This window comes from Pinus tabuliformis, chromosome 2_1, assembly GCF_031772625.1.
Source record: "Pinus tabuliformis cultivar Carrire ecotype Pingquan chromosome 2_1, CPIR1, whole genome shotgun sequence".
Classification (NCBI taxonomy): Eukaryota; Viridiplantae; Streptophyta; class Pinopsida; order Pinales; family Pinaceae; genus Pinus; species Pinus tabuliformis.
This window is the reverse complement of record NC_142299.1, coordinates 591,473,857-591,492,555: the sequence shown is the minus strand read 5'-3', so window position 1 is coordinate 591,492,555 and position 18,699 is coordinate 591,473,857.

The following is an 18,699-nucleotide window of genomic DNA, read 5'->3' as shown; positions in this document are numbered from 1 at the left end:
ATTCTCAAACTAGTGGTAGGTTTAAGGGTTCCAAAGACTTTAGATTTTAACTATGATATGGTGCATGCTTTCCTTCAAGACAACATATTCTCTAGGAATTTCATGTTGGGAACCTCCAAATCTATTTCCAGCAAAACTATAGTTAAATAGAATTTTTTTTGTATAATGGTTGTGATTCATATGAATGCCCATTAATATATAAGTTTTTTTTCCTAAATTTGAATAATTTATGTATTTTTTGGTCAACCAGTTTTTTTATTCAGTTTTTATCTAGTTCCAATTCGATTTGACAATACAAATAACTCATGAACTTGCGAGGATAAATTAATATCCTCCCCAACCAAGTTTAATTGTCACTTGTGATGTGATTTTTATTTGTGATACAATTGTTGATCCATACAATAAATGTATATATTCTTGGAATATGATCTAACTATGAATATGGAAGTGTTCATCTTTCTTTTTGAGGACATTGTATTTATGAAAACCTAGAAGTCAAATCTTTCAAATAACACAATTTATGGTAGTGGTAAGCTGGAATTCAAATCTGAAATAACATAATTTTGAATAGTTGAGAACTTCATATGTGTGTGCAATAAATGAAATCCATGAACACAGTCACAACTCATCATATAATGCTCTAAGTTCTCCAAAACCCTAGATATAGAAAACCAATAGAAACCTTAGCTCCACAAAAGATATTTGTTGGGCCTCACAATGGTCCCTATTTTCACTCCATTATTCATCAATATCTTCACATTTTACCTTCATGTCACCTCCATTCCACCTCCACATCATTCCATTTACCTCATTATTGGGTTATAACTATGCTTTTCCAAAGTTTATTAATTCTTAACATTTTTAAGTGAATTTATGGCTAAACTTTAGAAAATAATATGCTTATACTTATACCTAACAATTAGAATGAGTTTGTTGACATGTGTAGGTACAAAGGAAGCTTCCAGGGCATCTTTATGTGGCCTTGAATGATCAAATTCGAATTTGATAAGACAAGCCTCATGGAAAAGATCATGGAGAAAATCATGGACCTCATGTAGGAGATCATGGAGGATAGGGTTATGTGTCTAGATGATTGAGAAATGTATGGAACTAAAAGAGGGATTAGTGGATCATCATTATGAGTTTGTTATCTCATCCTGTTCTATAAATAGGAGTACCTCCTCCATTCCAAGAGGAGGACTCTTAGAGCATGTATCCAAACTTATGATGGAATAGAATAAAGCTTCATTTTACATATATTTCCATTATGTAGTTTTATTTCCATTATGTAGTTTTTAGATATAAGTTTCCTTAATGTAGTATATGGAATAATTTGTCTTGTTCTTAAGAGAATTGAGCTCACTCTAAAAGGATGAGAGAAACATGTTATTTCATATTAGATCTTATTTCATTTAATTTCTTAGATGTTTGATGTTTGAGGATTTGTTTGAGATTGATGAATGAGTTTTTAATTAGAATCTTATCAGCACATGAGAGAACAACCATGGGTCTAAGTTAGGCTCTCTCTCTATTTGATTTGCATGATAATTGAAATTCATTCTTTTGCTTTTATGTTTCAAGTATCATATGAGGAGATAACCAAGAGTCTAAGTTAGGCTCTCTCTCCATTGATTTATATGGTAATTGAAATTCATTCTTTTGTGCTTTTATGTTTCAAGTCATTTCATTTCTTATGCTTATGAATGAATCTTAGTTTAGTTTGGATTAGTACATGAGAGGACAATCAAGAGACTAAGTTAGTCTCTCTCTCTACTTGAATCTGAACAATAATTAAGTTCATTCTCTTGTCTTCATTTCAAGTTTTTAGTTTCATGTAATCAATGATTTCTCTATGATACTGTAGGGAAGGACAACCAGGACCTCCTTAGTTAGGAGCCTCTTCCCTTGCATATTATATTGAATCGTAAATAATTTAGCTAGACATAGAGTTAGTTGCCTACTCTTGCATATATTTTGCTGGCATCATCACAAGCTTACGAGTTTCCCTGGTTGATAATTTAATGCAGCAATTTAAGCCCAATAAATTGCCCAACAATATTCAAAAAGATTGATTGTTGGAGTATCTTTGGTGGAGCTAGGGTTTCTCTTGGTTTTCCCTATCTAGGATTTTTGTGATCCAGGTGGCTCCAGAGACACACACAGGACAAAGAGGACTCAAGAAAGCTCAAAAATCAAAGTATTTGGATTATGATTGGACTAGGAGCAGGGCATATATTTCATCGTCCTCATCGTAGCAGTGTGAATGGTTCGTCAATCTGATTCCAGATGAGGAAGATAGAGGCGGTAAAAGTTGGGTTGACTTTTTTATGACTAGGCAGGCTTGACAAAGACACAATTTTGCCTTTTCCTATGGACGGAATCTGGCAAACTCCGGCCAGATTCTAGGAAAAATGTGGCCTGGTTAAAAAGACTCCTTCGACCTAGAATCCTAATTTTGAATATGCCTTATTAATTAAAAAAATATATTACAAAAAAAAGGCCGGTGATGGGCCACCAACCCCACCACCCACGCCTATCGTTACCACCATTAACCATATGCATATATTAAGGTGAGGTCGGCGGGAGTTGAACCCACCCAGCGACATGGGCTATCCCCCACCAGGCTACCTCATGTGAACTACCATGCCATCCATTAAAACAAACCCCAACCAACATAATATTAAATCAAAACATGCCACGTTAAAAAAAGAATTAACTACATGCTATTTTGGAGATGCGAGGGTTTGAAAGCACAACCTCCGCCCTCTTAAACTACTCCACCACCAACAAGCCACAACAAAATCCTTGTTAAAGCTGCCAACGTTTGTATATATAACGCCTCATGTCATTTGCACAGGTAGAATGGAGGAAGAATGGAACAAGGAGAGAGCCAACGGGATGGAGGTGTCATGAACGGAGTTCCATATAATGAAACCATGATTTTCACATATTTCGAGGTAGAATATTCTTTTATGCCCAAATATTCTCTAGGGAGGTAAAAATTCTTTTTATCAAAATGTAACCAAGTTTACAGTGAGTTTTCATAGATTTTTGCAAGGAACACCATAGCGAGGTCAAATTCGCCTTTTGAACAACAAATTTGTAGATTCATAGTGGAAGGAATATTTGAGGAACCTTGAGGGAATCTTCTAGATTCCTTGGATGCTGAAATTTGCCAGAGTCAGAATACAGCCAAGTTCACACTCATTTTTCTCAGAATTCCAGAAGGAATCTAATGGTGCAGTCGAAATTTTGACTTGAGCAGAAGATTTTCAAAGGACCCGAAGGAGGGAATCTTTAGGGAATCTAGGGGCAATCTAAAAGATTCCTTGAGCACCAAATTCTCAATTTCTCAGAATTTAGAAATTTGACAGTCGATGTTGCACTATTCGATGCCACAAATCTAATGGTGCGTTCAAATTTTTCATTTTCTCATTCTATTTTTTGGCCACCTTTCTCAGTGGAGTGTAGGTGTCAGCATTCATGTGTGACCAGTCATTTCCATGCGATTCGATGCCGTGAGATCGATGGCAGGAAAAGCTTTAGCAATTTGACATCCACTTCTTCAGATGACCCATGGTTGTGAGGTATATGCAGTGTGTTCATGTACTTTTTTTTCTATGCATTGTGCTGCACAGATCCCTATTTGATGCTTGATGTGGGATCTTGTTTCTTACTCATTTTCATGATTCCTACTTGATGTGATGCAGAATCATCTGTGTGATAAACTTGTTGTCATGATTCGCGAAGTTGTGTTTTGAGATCCCTTAGTTGTATGTTGATGGGATACTCATGTTGTCTCCGTGTATGTTTGCATTGAGATCCATTTTATTCGACATTGGTGGGATTCTCATCATGCATGAGTTTGTGTCATACTGATAGGAATCCTTTACACTGAGAGTTCCTATAGCAGAAAATCTCTTGGCGCCACTCCTGCATGAGGGCATTTTCCTTGTATAATACCGACATCACCTCTATGTACATCATCACTATTGACAACACTTAATGCAACAACCTACACCATCTTGACACCGGGGCCTAGAGATGTAGTCCCTCCTGGACGAGCTCCATTATCAACGACTTATGTTTTCATGTTTCTGATGATTGTCATGTTACTCTTCTTTACAACATGCACATGTATTCATTTATGTTCTCTTAAAAATGCAATTTAACACATCACAAAACTAAACGGTATTGGAAGGGTCCTTCGTCACACCCAGACCTGGATCAAGTGGTATCAGAGAAGTCTTTGCATTGATGTGAATTGCAGCATGAACAATGGAACGTGCAGTGACAGAGGATGAAAAAGCGATGTACAAGAATGTGCTCAAAATTTCCAAAAGAATGGAAATAATATATGAAACTCTACAGAAAGAGACAGAGGAAAAGGAGTGATTACAACTTCAGTTGCAAGCCACAGAAGAGGCCCTGCAAGAACTGAAGCACAACAAGAAGAATATTCAAACAAAGAACGTTGAATTGAAGATGTGACTAGATGAAGAGAAAGAGGAAAAACAAAATTTGCTAGAACAACTGCAAGCAAAGGATGAGGCCTTGGAAAAGTTGCAACGTGACCCATGTGAGGTAAAAAGTAGTTCTCCATCTTTATGTATGTCTCCTGATGATGATTTTGCTATTTTTGAAAATCACGTCACAGGAATTGGCTCCAAACTGCTGAAGAGAATGGGTTATGAACGAAAAGGCTTCGGATTTAATGGCCAAGGCATTATCAACCCCATAAAAGTAGAGGAATTACTATGTCAAATAGTTCTTGGGTATGTCAGAAACAAATTTGGGGAATGCGCCACGACAGTTAGCAAACCACCAACAATAGATGATGAGAAACCCTCATTAGTTCTTTCTAAACTGACAGAGGAGGTAAAAGATGTTGATTTACTTTCAGTTTCATCGTCACATAGTATGATTTTTGTTGGAGAATTGGAGATCCCAATTACAGGGACAAACATTAGGCTCCTTACTAGGACGAAGAATGAGAAGGAAGAAGAGATTGGTATTAATAAGCAATGCATAACTCAACCATTGGAGGTTATGCAGAGACCTCAATTTGCAAACTTGAGATAAACTAAAGGAGAATGCTCAAAGGTGTCAGATTCGTTCGAGACATCGTTGAAATGGTCAAGGAAAGAGAATGATGGGAAAACCATCCCCATCATCCCATGGTAGTTTCCATAGCAAGGAAGGAGCTGAGGCAAGCTGTCATCGCCATACTTACACCAAAGGCAACAAAGAAAGGTATAATCACTTTCAACATTCGAATGATCATTTCGATTATGATCATGTTGTTAATGATGAATGTAAAACATGGCATCGAAATACATGTACCTTTTGTGGATTACATAACCATACATTTTCAAAGTGTTGGAAAAGAATGGCAGCACACAAAAGGATGAGGTGTGAAATACCATCTCAACAACAGGTTAAACAAATCTGGAGAAAGAAGATGTATTGCATTCATTGTGACAGAAGTGGCCATCAAAGAGCCACTTATTGGAGGCTCCATCTAGAGCAGCACCTTAAAGACAAAGTGTCGATACATGAACCAGATGAAATGGTTGTTTGGCCATCGAATGTGCCACAAGGAGGTGACCCATTCACCTTGATAAGTGAGAAATGGTTTCTAGATATGTCAGTGTTTCATGGTCATGCTTTTGTAAATCATTTGTTGCATTTTAAAATGTAAAAGTGGTGATGTTTTTCCATCACTTGTTCAGCAACAATGATGTTTGATATTATTTTAGGTTGCATGTTAAACTTTTGAAAGTGATGTTGTGTGTCCATCACTTGTCAAGAAAATAGTGTTTGGCCTGATGATTGTAAATCATTTGTTGTAGTGATGATGTGTTTTCCATCACTTTTTGAAGCAACAATGATATGTTGGCCTTGTTTTCATAGTTGGAGTATTGTTTCCATTTTGATGTAAACATGACCGTCGAGTATGTGTTATAAACTCATGGCAAGTACGTGATGCTTGGGTCATTAGTTGGTCATGAAAGTCAAGCAGGTAATTTTCATAACAATGTATGACAGGTTGCAGAGGTTGCAAGTGTCGGCTCATCGCGTAACACTCCAAACAACAAAAGTGAAGGAGATGTAAGTGAGATGTTTCAGGACACTTGTGATGCAGACAAGGTATAGAGAAGTTGCAGATTATTTTTCATGATTTTGGAGGACCAAACGCTCCTCAGTTGGGAGGATTGATCCAAGTGGCTCGAAAGACACAAACAGGATAAAGAGGACTCAAGAAAGCTAAAAAATCAAAGTATTTAGATTATGCTTGAACCAGGAGTAAGGCGTAGATCTCATCATCCTGATTGCAGTGGTGAAAATGGTTCGTCAATCCAAGTCCAGATGAGGAAGATAGAGGCAGTCAAAGTTGGGTTGAATTTTTTATGACTGGGTAGGCTTGACAAAGACATAATTTGGCCTTTTCTAGTGGACAAAATCTAGCCAACTTTGCCTAGATTCCAGGAAAAAATGTGGCCTGGTTAAAAATAATCCTTCAACCTAAAATTCGAATTTTGAATATTCCTTATTAGTTAAAAAGGAAAAAAAAAGAGCGGTGGTGGGCTACCACCCCCACCACCCATGCCTCTCCTTACCACCACTAACCATATGAATATATTAAGGTGAGGTAGGTGGGAGTTGAATCCATCCAGCCACGTCAGCTGGCCCCCACCAGGTAGCCTCATATGAAGTACCATGCCGTCCATTAAAACAAACCCCAACCAACATAATATCAAATCAAACCATGCCACACTAAAAAAGGAATTAACTACGCACTATTTTGGATGTTTGAAACCATAACCTCCACCCTCCTAAACTACTCCACCACCAACAAGCCACAACAAAATCATTGTTAAATCAGCCAACGTTTGTATATATAACCCCTCACGTCATTTACACGGGTAGAACGAAGACAGAACGGAACAGCGAGAGAGCCAATGGGACAAAGGTTTTGTGAACAGAGTGTCCTATAACGGAACCATGATTTGCACGTATTTCAAGGCAGAATATTATTTTATCCCCAAAGATTCTCCAAGGAGGTAAAAATTATTTTTATCCAAATGTAACCAAGTTTATAGTCAATTTTCACATATTTTCATAGGGAACGCCATGGCGACGTTAGATTCACCTTTTGAGCAATAGATTTGAACATTCCCAGCAAAAGGAATCTTTGAGGAATCTTGAGGGAATCTTCCAGATTCCTTGGACGCCGAAATTCGCCAGAGTTAGAATACAAAAAACTTCACACTGATTTTTCTCATAATTCCACAAGGAATCTAAAGGTGTAGTCAGAATTTTGATCTGACCATTAGATTTTTAGAGGCCGCGGAGGAGGGAACCTTTGGGGAATCTAGGGTGAATCTAAAAGATTCCTTGAGGCCCAAATTCTCAATTTCTCAGAATTCAGAAATTTGACAGTTGATTTTGCAACTATTCGACACCACAAATCTAATGGTGTGTTCATATTTTTCATTTTCTCATTCTATTTTTTGGACACTTCTCTAAGTGGAGTGTAGGTGTCAACATTCATGTGCGAGCAGTCATTTCCATGCGATTCGACACTGTGAGATCCATAGAATGAACAGCTTCAGCAGTTTGACATTCGCTTCTTCAGATGGCCCCTGGTTGTGAGGCATATGTAGTGTGTTCATGTACTTTTTTTGCTATGCATTGTGCTGCACAGATCCCTGTTTGATGCTTGATGTGGGATTTTATTTCTTACTTGTTTTCATGATTCCTGCTTAATGTGATGCTGAATCATCTATGTGGTCTACTTGTTGTCATGATTTGCCATGTTGTGTTTTGAGATCCTTTTGTTGTCTGTTGATGGGATACTCATGTTGTCTCCATGTATGTTTGCATCGAGATCCCTTTTATGCCACATTGGCAGGATGCTCATCATGCATGTGTTTGTGTCGTACTGATAGGATTCCTTTAGACTAAGAGTTCCTGTAGTGGAACATATCTTGTCACCACTCCTCAATGAGGTAATTTTCCTTGTATGATAGTGACATCACCTCTATGTACATGATCACTATTGACAACAATTAATGCAATGGCCTACACCATCTTGACTCCGGGGCCTAGAGACATAGTCCCTCCTGGATGAACTCCATTATCAACATCTTATGTTCTTATGTTTATGATGATTGTCATGTTCCTCTTCTTTACATCATGCACATGTATTCATTTATGTTCTCTTAAAAATGCAATTTAACACATCACGAAAGTAAAAGGTCTTGGAAGGGTCCTTCGTCACACCTGGACCTGGATCATTTTGAAAGCATGGATAATTATATGATAGGTTGCAATTTTGTTCATGCACTTCATTTCTTCTTTATATATATAATTTTTTTAGGTGAATGCTCCAAGAAACACTAGCGCCTTTAGAAAAAACAGATAAAGTGCAAAGAATATTGTATGAGAGAGAGATATAGAGAAAGTAGCACTACTCTTACATATCTAACCCAATTATGGAAAGGAATACACACAAGTGCATGATTGATTATAATAATAACTCGCTCCTTACTCTATTAATATGAGAGGTAAATGGGCATTACAAAAACAAGTGGACCTAGTCCATTACAAGAAAAATTACAAGACAAAAGTAACTCCACACATGTGAACCACTCTACTCTTATTGACATGTGTGAGGCTCGAAGGTGACAATGATTAACAAGAAAGGCCTCCATGGAATGAGCACTACTCCCTAAGGTTCAACAATCCTCGACATGTCCAAAGCTCCTATGCATCTCCATGGTCGTGTGTCTCCTTAAGGACAATGCATATCTAGGGTCATATGTTGCCTTAAGGACTCCCAGACCTATTTATCCACCCCTTCAACCGAAGAGTCCATTTATCAAGTGTAAACCTCCATTCAAGAAACCAAGCAACCCAGTGCTATCTAGGGCTCAATAACCTCCTTTGAAATACCCAACTCTACTCCAAGCACATAAACTTCCTTCATGCATCAACAACATAAAGTGACCAAGCTCCATACTTATCCAACACTTCAAGGAAGAATGTCTTTCAAACATCCAAACAAGTTCTAGTATCAAATAGTAAACCACCTCCAATTTCCAAGTCCATCATGGAAGTGCATGGTCCAACCATACATTATTCACCCCACAACTTTCATTTCTTCTTTATATATATGAAGTTCTCGGGTGAATGCTCCAAGAAACACTACCACCTTAATACAATAACACATAAAAGAACAAATAAGATTGAACAAGAGAGAGAGAGAGAGAGAGAGAAAGTAGAACTTCTCTTACATCTCTAACCAAAGTATCAAAAGCAATATGCACAAGTGCATGATCGACTATAATAAAAACTCCCTCCTTCCTCTATTTGTATGAGAGGTAAAGGGGCTTTACAATAGCAACTCGACCTAGTCCACTACAAGAAAACTTGCAAGACACAAGTAGGTCCACCCATGTGAAGCACTCTAATCTAAGTAACATGTGTGAGGCTCATAGGTGACAATGATTAACAAGTAAGACCTCCATGGCATGAGCACTACTCCCCAAGCTCCAACAATCCTCCAAAGGTCCTAATATCCAATGCATCTCCATGGTCATGTGTCTCCTAAAGGATAATGCATATCCAAGGTCATGTGTCACCTTAAGGACTCGCACACCTAAAATCCACATGTTAAGTGTAAATCTGCATGCAAGAAACCAAGCAACCCTGTACTATCTAGGGCTCAATAACCTCCTCTGAAATACCCAACTCTACTGCAAGAATATAAACTACCTTCATACATCAACAACATGAAGTCACCAAGCTCCATACTTATTCAACACTTCAAGGAAGAATGTCTTTCAAACATCCAAACAAGGTCTGGCAGAAAATAGTGAACCACCTCCAATGTCCAAGTCCATCATGGAAGAGCATGGTCCAACCATACACCATGCACCCCACATCTCACAAAGCACCCGCAAGGCCCAAACATGGTGTAAAAATTTTCAAAGTAACCCGAAAATCTAAATATAATGTCCATCTCATCATAGAATCCTTTGTAACTCCATGCATAATCGGTTACAATTTTCACTCATAAGTGTCACTAATCAAAGTTTGCAGCTCATCTTTTCTATGAAAGGTGGGAAGACTAACTATAAAATTACCATTAGACATTGGAGTTGAGGCTTTTTATGAAGGCTGTCTGACAGAGACCATTTGGGTCAAGGGCAGTATCCATACTTCCTTGTTCCTCAGTTGGCATCCATACCTTGATGAAGCTATTTGTGAAGCGTGTTGTTGCATGGATTTTGGAAAAGACTATTTGGGGTAGGAAGCAACCATAATGTTGTTGATTTTACCTGAGTTGGAATCCATACCTTCTCAGAAGAATTCCTTTGTATCATATTTATTTTCTGGGTTACTCAGCTACATTTGTTCTTCAAAGTGAGTATCCAGTTCTGGTTGAAATCACTAGTATTTTATGTCATTTCTTGTCTGCATACCTTTTCTATTATTTTGTAATTATTCAAGTTTTTGCTATAGATAGGTTCTTCTTAATTTCTGATTTTTGGTCTGCTTTATTTTTCAGATTTCAGATCTAGTTCTAGAATTTTTGGATTTCAAATTCCTTGTTCCCATAATTCCTTTAGTTCATCTACCAAGAGTTCCAAATCCACATTAATGTCATTGCCTAGTTTCTTGGGACTAGGTATTAACAATGTTAGCATACCAAAATTCCTTTTTGTGCATAGCCATGGTGGAAGGTTGTATGTAACTAACACTACAGGCCAAACATTGTATGTGTTTCTCAAGTCTCCAAAAGAATTAAATCCATCTACTTCCATTGAAAGTTGTACATTGCGAGGTTCGCTAGAAAAACTAGGCCATTAGTCATCAATAGTTTTCCATGCTAGGCTATCAACAAGGTGGCATGGTTGACCATCATTTCTTGCATTCTCATGATTCCACCTCATTTTTTATGACATGTCTGTAGAGCTATAATGAAAAATATTTTTTCCATTTATATAATATATTATCATATAATAACACTACAACAAATGGTAAAGATAATACAAGAAAGGGAAACTTGAATAAAATTATAATGTTCAAGATCATACCTATACATTCTTTTTGGCCTTGATGCTATGGGAAAATATCTTAACACCTTGGCTGGAACACCTTTCCACACCTTTTGAGATTAAGCATCCAACTTCCATCAATATTTTCCATGTGTTGGGCATTTGATATTTACTTTCATAACTTCCTCGATATAAAATTCAATCATTTGTACATGCGTATATCATATCATAGTTTAATCCCAATGAATTTATCAATTTTTTGTAGCATATGCAGAATCTGGAAGTGTGTTATCTTTAGGAAGCACATCCTTTTGTAATTTTAACATTTTGTCAAAACTTGTATTAGACCATCCACTCTTCAATTTAAGATTGTAGAATTCCACAATGGTTGATAGTTTTGTGAAGTCAACACGACCTGGGTACAATGGCCTTTTGGCATATTCAATAAGCTTCTTATATTCATTAAGTCCATTTAGTACATTTGTTGATTTTAACCCATCAGTATCACAACTCTCATTGATGTTTTGATTAATACATCGATTTACATCATTCACCATTTCAAGCATTTGATCATCGACAATGGTTGCATCATCATCATCATTTAGAGGTTCACTATCTTTCTTAAACAATGTTTCATGCTCATCAACCTGATTATCATAATCATGTTCTACAAAAATCAAAATTTATGTTAATAATTTTATGGTTTTTATGAAGATTAAAATCAATGATGTTTAGTATTTACAGAGTTCTTAATACATATTTATACAAATATGTGGAAGTTATTGTGACTCTATGTAACAGACTCCACATATTGGCCAACACATACATATCTGAATATTTATTTGAAGGTTGATACTATTCTAAATTCTAACATCCCCCTCAACACACAAATATTCTCACACAAAAGCTCCCAAAATTTTGCTTACTTGTGATGGATAACAATTTGGAGTTGATTACAACTTCTCTTGCAAGTCCAGAACTCTTCTTTGTCATTCACTCTAATGGTCTTCCATCACTTTCACATCGAAAGTAGAACTTGCAGCTTGATGTAGAACTTTCCTAAGAAACCATCATTGAACCCTCAAACATTATCTCTGCTAGGATGCCCACTAGACTCTTTCTTCATGCTACATGTTACCCCTCCTTCTAGCAGGGGTACCTATAGTCAAATTCTTCACTTTTATTTAGCAGATCAGAGTCCAAACTGGAGACAAGACTATTTTTTGCCATTTTCACATTTCCCAAGGCACTTCATGGATCCCAATGCACAGGGTCCCCACTCCAAAATTCAATAAGGGCTCCTTGTGATCAGCAAGAGGCATACTTGACACGCCACATTTAAATTTTAGCAAAAGGATGATATTTCAAGGTGAATTTCATCTCTAATGGGAACAAGGGCATAGTATATTCCATGGGCATAAAGGTGGCAAAGAAAATAGACATTGCATGCATTGTATTCTACATTGCATGTAGCTCATAAGGCCTCCTATCAAGCATGCAAACCTTTTCAACCTCAAAAGAAGAGGGGCATTGGTAATCTCAAGCCCCATGCAAGCAATTTGAACTCTCCTAGCCAACATGAGGGAGTAGTAAGGTGGCCTAGGTATAACACCCTAAATCAAACATGATCAAACAATGGCTTGTGGGCATCCCCAAGCTAAAAAGTAGCCTCTCCAAGCAAAACACTCCAATCAAGCAAGACATGGCCAAAGGAAAGGGAACGTTGCTAGTCAAAGGTTTAAGGGAGTCAACTAGCTATTAGGGGTCCAGGAAGGTTCCAATTTGAAATGTGCATGTTAAAGCATCCCATGAATATGAAATGAAAAAAAAATGGCATACCAACATCAGTTCAAAACAAAGCACACATAAAGCAAACCCTTCAACCTATTTAATCAAATGAAGATGAAAAAATGCATACTTCCTAGAGGCATGTTGTCTCAGAACTATATCTAAAACCCTCAATGCATCTTGGGCTTTATCAGAAACCTCCCCTTGAATAACAACCTACAGGGCTTTCATTGAGATCTTTGCAGCAAATGTGATTTCTACCTTGAATTTATCCCCTCTATCTTCTCTTCTATTTTTTGATTACTTAATTTGACTGGAGCTTCCATTTCCAATAGGATTAATTAATTAACCACAAAAATTAAAATGAAAAAAATGCATCAACATTACACTGTCATCCTAGCCTACCAAAAATTTAACACTAGAGCATAGAAGTATGGCATTCAAAGACTCATGTATGATCCTTATTCCTACAACTGAAATTAGTGCTAGAGCCTAGGACATGAAATAATAAATTATCATGCCAACACTTTGCACCCATTTCAGCCAACATTAATAGTGAAACCTGGGGTGTTGACACAAAAGATGACTACATGGTAGTTGGCGGAATCATCCCAACAAGTGCAGACACCATGCCTGGCAGTCCAATTCCAAGTTGTTGGCATTATGATGTATGTGTTGTACTTGATGGCAACCCACTTGTACTAGAACAACTCACTTGTATATGGTAACTAGATGAAGAGATATCAGATGTGACAGAAGGCATGATAGTAGTGTTTACAGATGTGATGAAATGCAGGGTAGCTTCAAGGAATCAATTCAGAAGGCAACTCACTGAGATGAAAGATCACAGTATAAGCAGGTAAACAACAAAGAATTATAGATCAGTCTTCACAGAAAGAAGAAAGAGAGGTATACGCATGTTCACCATTAACCAAGCTATGTATACACGCAATTTCATTGTATACAAGTCATGTATACGTACACACACACTTTCACAGAAGGAAAAGCATGTATAGCTTGGAAAACTAAATTTTTGATCTGAATTATTTGGTCCATGGTATTTTGATCCATGGTATTTGTCCAAGGTATCTTGTCCAAGGTATTGACCCCAGGTATTGGGTCCAAGGTATTGGTCCTAAGTGGTTTTGTTTGATGGTATTGACAAAGGCTTAAAATTATAAAAGGAGGAGAAGATCATTAGGCCAACGTGTGCAAGTATCGAATATTTGATGAAGTGTGAGATCTAATATGGAGGTTATTGGCTTATGGTGTTGTGCTTAATCTGAACCAAGGATGAACCTTAGCATTTGATGAAAGATAAGAATTAATGATGTATTAGGATCTTAAGGCTTGAAGTGAATTATCTTTATGTGGTTTGATCATATATCTGAATAACTGGCACATGTTGTAGTCTGTAAATATGATGATCCGAGTATGACTGAAGTCTTGAATAGTTGTAATGTTTAAATCATCATTTATAGATCTGTACACGGGTTCACTTTAGAAAAGAAGTGTATGCACGTTGGTTCTGCATATCAAAGTAGCGTATACATCATAAATTTGATTTGTAGATATGTATGCTGGTTCTCTTTGAGGAAATCAAGCATGCACGCAGGTTTGACACATGGAAGTAGTGTATACCCTTTAAAATATGTTTTAGTTGCTTCTATTTGCTGTTGTAGTGTTCTGGGTTCTGGCTTGGGTTTTGGTTACTGTATTCTGGTGACAGCATTCTAAATGATCAGATTGATGGGTTGTCTAAGTGATTGATCAATTTGGTTGTGGTTGGCTCAAAAGGAGATTGGTTGATGCAGATATATTTGTGGAGTGAATGATTTTATTGATGGATCCAGTCTGAAAATTTATGAAATGTGGTCCCTGGAAGAAAAGAGAAGGTTGTAGCCTTCTATAGGCCAACACCTACGTACTAGTAAACATATCATCTAGTACAAGAGCTAGGGGGTTGTAGCTCCCTTCCAGTAGAAGATGGAGAATAAGAGAAGGTTGTAGCCTTCTACATGTAGAAGCCCGCGTACTGGTATAAGACTGCACCAATACAAAAATTGTAAATTGAATTTTCTTATTATTAAAAGAAGATAGAGATGACAACAGTAGGTGGTTTTAACCCACATTGGGTTTCCAACTTATATCTTGGTGTTCATGTGTGTTGCTTATATGTGATGCCTTATTTTTCTTTTACTGCACTGTCTAATGAATTCTGGATGTACCGATTGAAGTTTAATACATGATAATTTGTGTAAATCAAAACATCTTTACATATACGTTGGTTTCATTAAGTATAGTTGCATATACATGCTAGTTCACTGAGCTGAAGTAGTGTATACAAATCAATTTTGAAAATTAAGTTATTGATCTGATAATACTGATTCACCCCCCTCTTAGTATTATTTCCAACTATTGGTATTAGAGCAGGTCCTTCAGAAGAAGCCTGATCGCTTGAAGGAAGATCCATCATCATGAGTAATCAAGAAGGCGGGGGATCCATCAGACTGCCAATATTTGATGGGATAAACTTTGTTTATTGGAAGGTAAGAACCACAGCCTATCTTCAATCTCTTGGAACACATGTCTGGGAAATCGTGGAAGGAGGATACACATTTCCATCAGCAATTCCTACAGATATGGCAGGTAAAAAGCAATATGAAACTAATGCCAAGGCTGTCAATACATTATTGGGAAGTCTATCACAATCAAAGATTGTCAAAGTTATGTAGCTCAAATCACCCAAATAAATATGGGACAAAATCGTTCTAAGCTACGAAGGAGACTCTAAGGTAAAACGTGCTAAACAACAAGTTCTCATAAATCAATAAAAAACTCTCAAGATGCACAATGATGAAAGTAAAGCTAATTACTTCTTACGTATAGATGAGGTTATTAATTGCATGAAGAATCTGGGTGAAGAGATAAAGGAAGTTACCTTAGTTGAAAAAGTTTTAAGATCCTTATCTGCTAAATTTGAATCAAAAGTATCTGCCATAGAAGAAAAGCAGAATCTATAGACTATTACTATGACACAGCTTCCCAGAATCTTAATTGCCTTCGAGAGGAGAAAAGGAGGTCCATTAGATATGAGAGAAGTCACATTTAAAGCTTCAGCAAAAGGAAAAAAATGACTCAATGAATCAGGACATATTTTAGAAGAAGAAGAGGAAGTAAACTTTGTCAAGAAGCTTCAATGGGGTTCCAGAAGATTCAGAGGTAAACTACCTTTCAAATGTTTTGCCTGTCGTAGAGTTAGTCATTATGCTCCCAAATGTCCTCATAAAGATAAATATGATAAAGGGAAGGAATCTGCAAAATGGAATAGAAAACAAAGTGTGAGTAAAAAGAGCTACTATACTCATGAAGATAGGGATGGTTTATCAAATAGTGATGAAGATGAAAATAGTAATGACTATAGACTTCTGATGGCTTATGAAGATGATGATTTTTTGGATGCTTTAGAAGAAGATGACCTTTATGAAGAAATCTCTAAACTCAAAATCTGTTTAGAAGTAAAGAATATGATTATAGATACCTTGACATACCAACTTGCTGAAAGAGAAAAACACAATGAAAAACTAGAATGGGAAATTGTGGGTCTAAGAAAGGATCTTGAGAAAACAAAATCTTTCAATCTTAGGTTTGCTAAAGGATTATGAACCTTAAATGAAATTATCAAATTGCAACACTCTCCTCTGAAAAAGACAGGTCTTGGATATACTAAAGAAGCATCTCAATCAGAAAAGCCATCAACCTCCACTAAAATCTATCTTGATGCAACAAAGAGTAGTGGAAAGTTTGACAATCATCAGCAAAAGCATGAAGCAGATCACCAGGTAAACCAAGCTCAATTTACTTCAAGGATGAACAGAAGCCACAGTCAACCTTAGGTAAATCATACTCAATTTTCTTCAAATATAAATATCAATAGAAATGGCAACCATCGGGTCAATAGATTCGATAATCGCAGGAACCTCTTTAATGGTGAATGTTTCTCATGTCATAATTTTGGACACAAAGCTACTCAATGTGTTGCTTACAAAACCATCATGACTAGAGAAGCATGAAATCAAAGGAATGTGACAGGGATCTAGAAAAGTTCCTATAATAACTTTTCTCTTCTTGAAAATGAAATAGAATGCTCAATCTGTAACAACTTTGGCCGTGAAGATTCTGAATGCAGTAGTAAATTTTGGCAAATATCTCAAAAGGAGAAAACTCCATTAAATCCCAAAATACGGAGAAAGAAAGAACCACAAATAGAAAGATGTGGTATAGCCTTGTATGCAGAAGGACAAGAAAACCAATGGTACATCGACAGTGGATGCTCAAAACACATGATAGGTGACAAAGAAAAACTACTCTCATATAATGCCTTAGAAAAGGAAAAGAGTGTCTCATTTGGAAATGACACTCCTCCTGTCATAAAAGTTAAATGCTCTATTTTCTTGAAAGAAAAAGTTAAAGCTAGGAATGTTATGTATGTTGATTGCTTAAAGCATAACCTGTTGAGTGTGATTCAAATGTGTGATCAAGGAAATGAAGTAGTGTTTTGATCAAACGGATGAGTTTCTCGTGAGCTTGATACAGGGGAAACCATGATCAAAGGTACAAGAACTCCAAACAACCTATACATACTCAAGGGAGGAAAGCAACAGTGCTATCTAAGCAAAAATAATGAAAACTGGCTATGGCATAGAAGATTGGGACATCTAAGTTTTTCTCAAATAAGAAAAGCATGCAGATTCCACGTTGTTCTTGATGATCCATATATAGACATTCCTAAAAATACTATATGCAAATCATGTCAGTTTGGTAAGAAAACTAGATCTGACTTCATCGAAAAGGAAGGGTTAGCTAGTAATCCTCTTGAACTTGTTCATACTCATTTATGTGGATCATCAAGGAAAAAGTCACCTCATGGAGAAGAATACTTTATATTATTCATTGATGATTTTTCCAGAATGTGTTAGATAGGTCTTCTAAAGCATAAAGATGATGCATTTGAAAAGTTCAAAGCCTTCAAAGCTTTGGTTGAAAATGAATTAGATCGCAAAATCAAATGCCTCGGATCTGATCGAGGAGGGGAATTTACCTCGGATGAATTCTTTGACTTTTGTGAACAACATGGAATAAAAAGGTAGTTCTCCACCGCAAGGACTCCTCAACAAAATGGAGTGGTAGAAAGGATGAAGAAAACTATTCAACAAATGGCTCATGCTATGCTAGATGAATCTTGAACTCTTGCAACCTTCTAGGGTGAAGTTGCATTCGTCGCCGTCACTATTTTCAACCAAGCAAATGTTCGAGTGAACAACACTCAAACTCTACATGAACTTTGGTATGGTAAGACTCCTACTATAAAATACTTCAAAGTTTTTGGAAGCAAATGTTACATCAAAAGGACTGATGAAAAACTTGGTAAGTTTGAACCCATAGTAGATGAAGGTATTCTTCTTGGCTACTCTTCTCGAGGTAAAGGATATAAATGTTATAATAAAATACTTGGAAAAATTATTGAAAGTATTGATGTTGTGCTTGATGAAGCATGCAAACATCCAAAACAGATAAAAACCGAAGGTTATGACAATGAAGAAGATGAGGATCATTTTCCCACATCAAATCACATTGATTCTGAAGAAGAAACCAATGAAGCACCAGAAGAAGAGATAACGATAGAAGAAAAGACTCCGTTCATATATGTTCAAAAAAATCATCCAGAAACTCAAATTTTATGGGAAAAAGGGGCAGGTGTACAAACAAGAAGAACCATTGCCGAAGCCTCAAGCTATCTAGCATTACTATCTTCCACCGAACCTCAAAATGTAAATGAAGCATG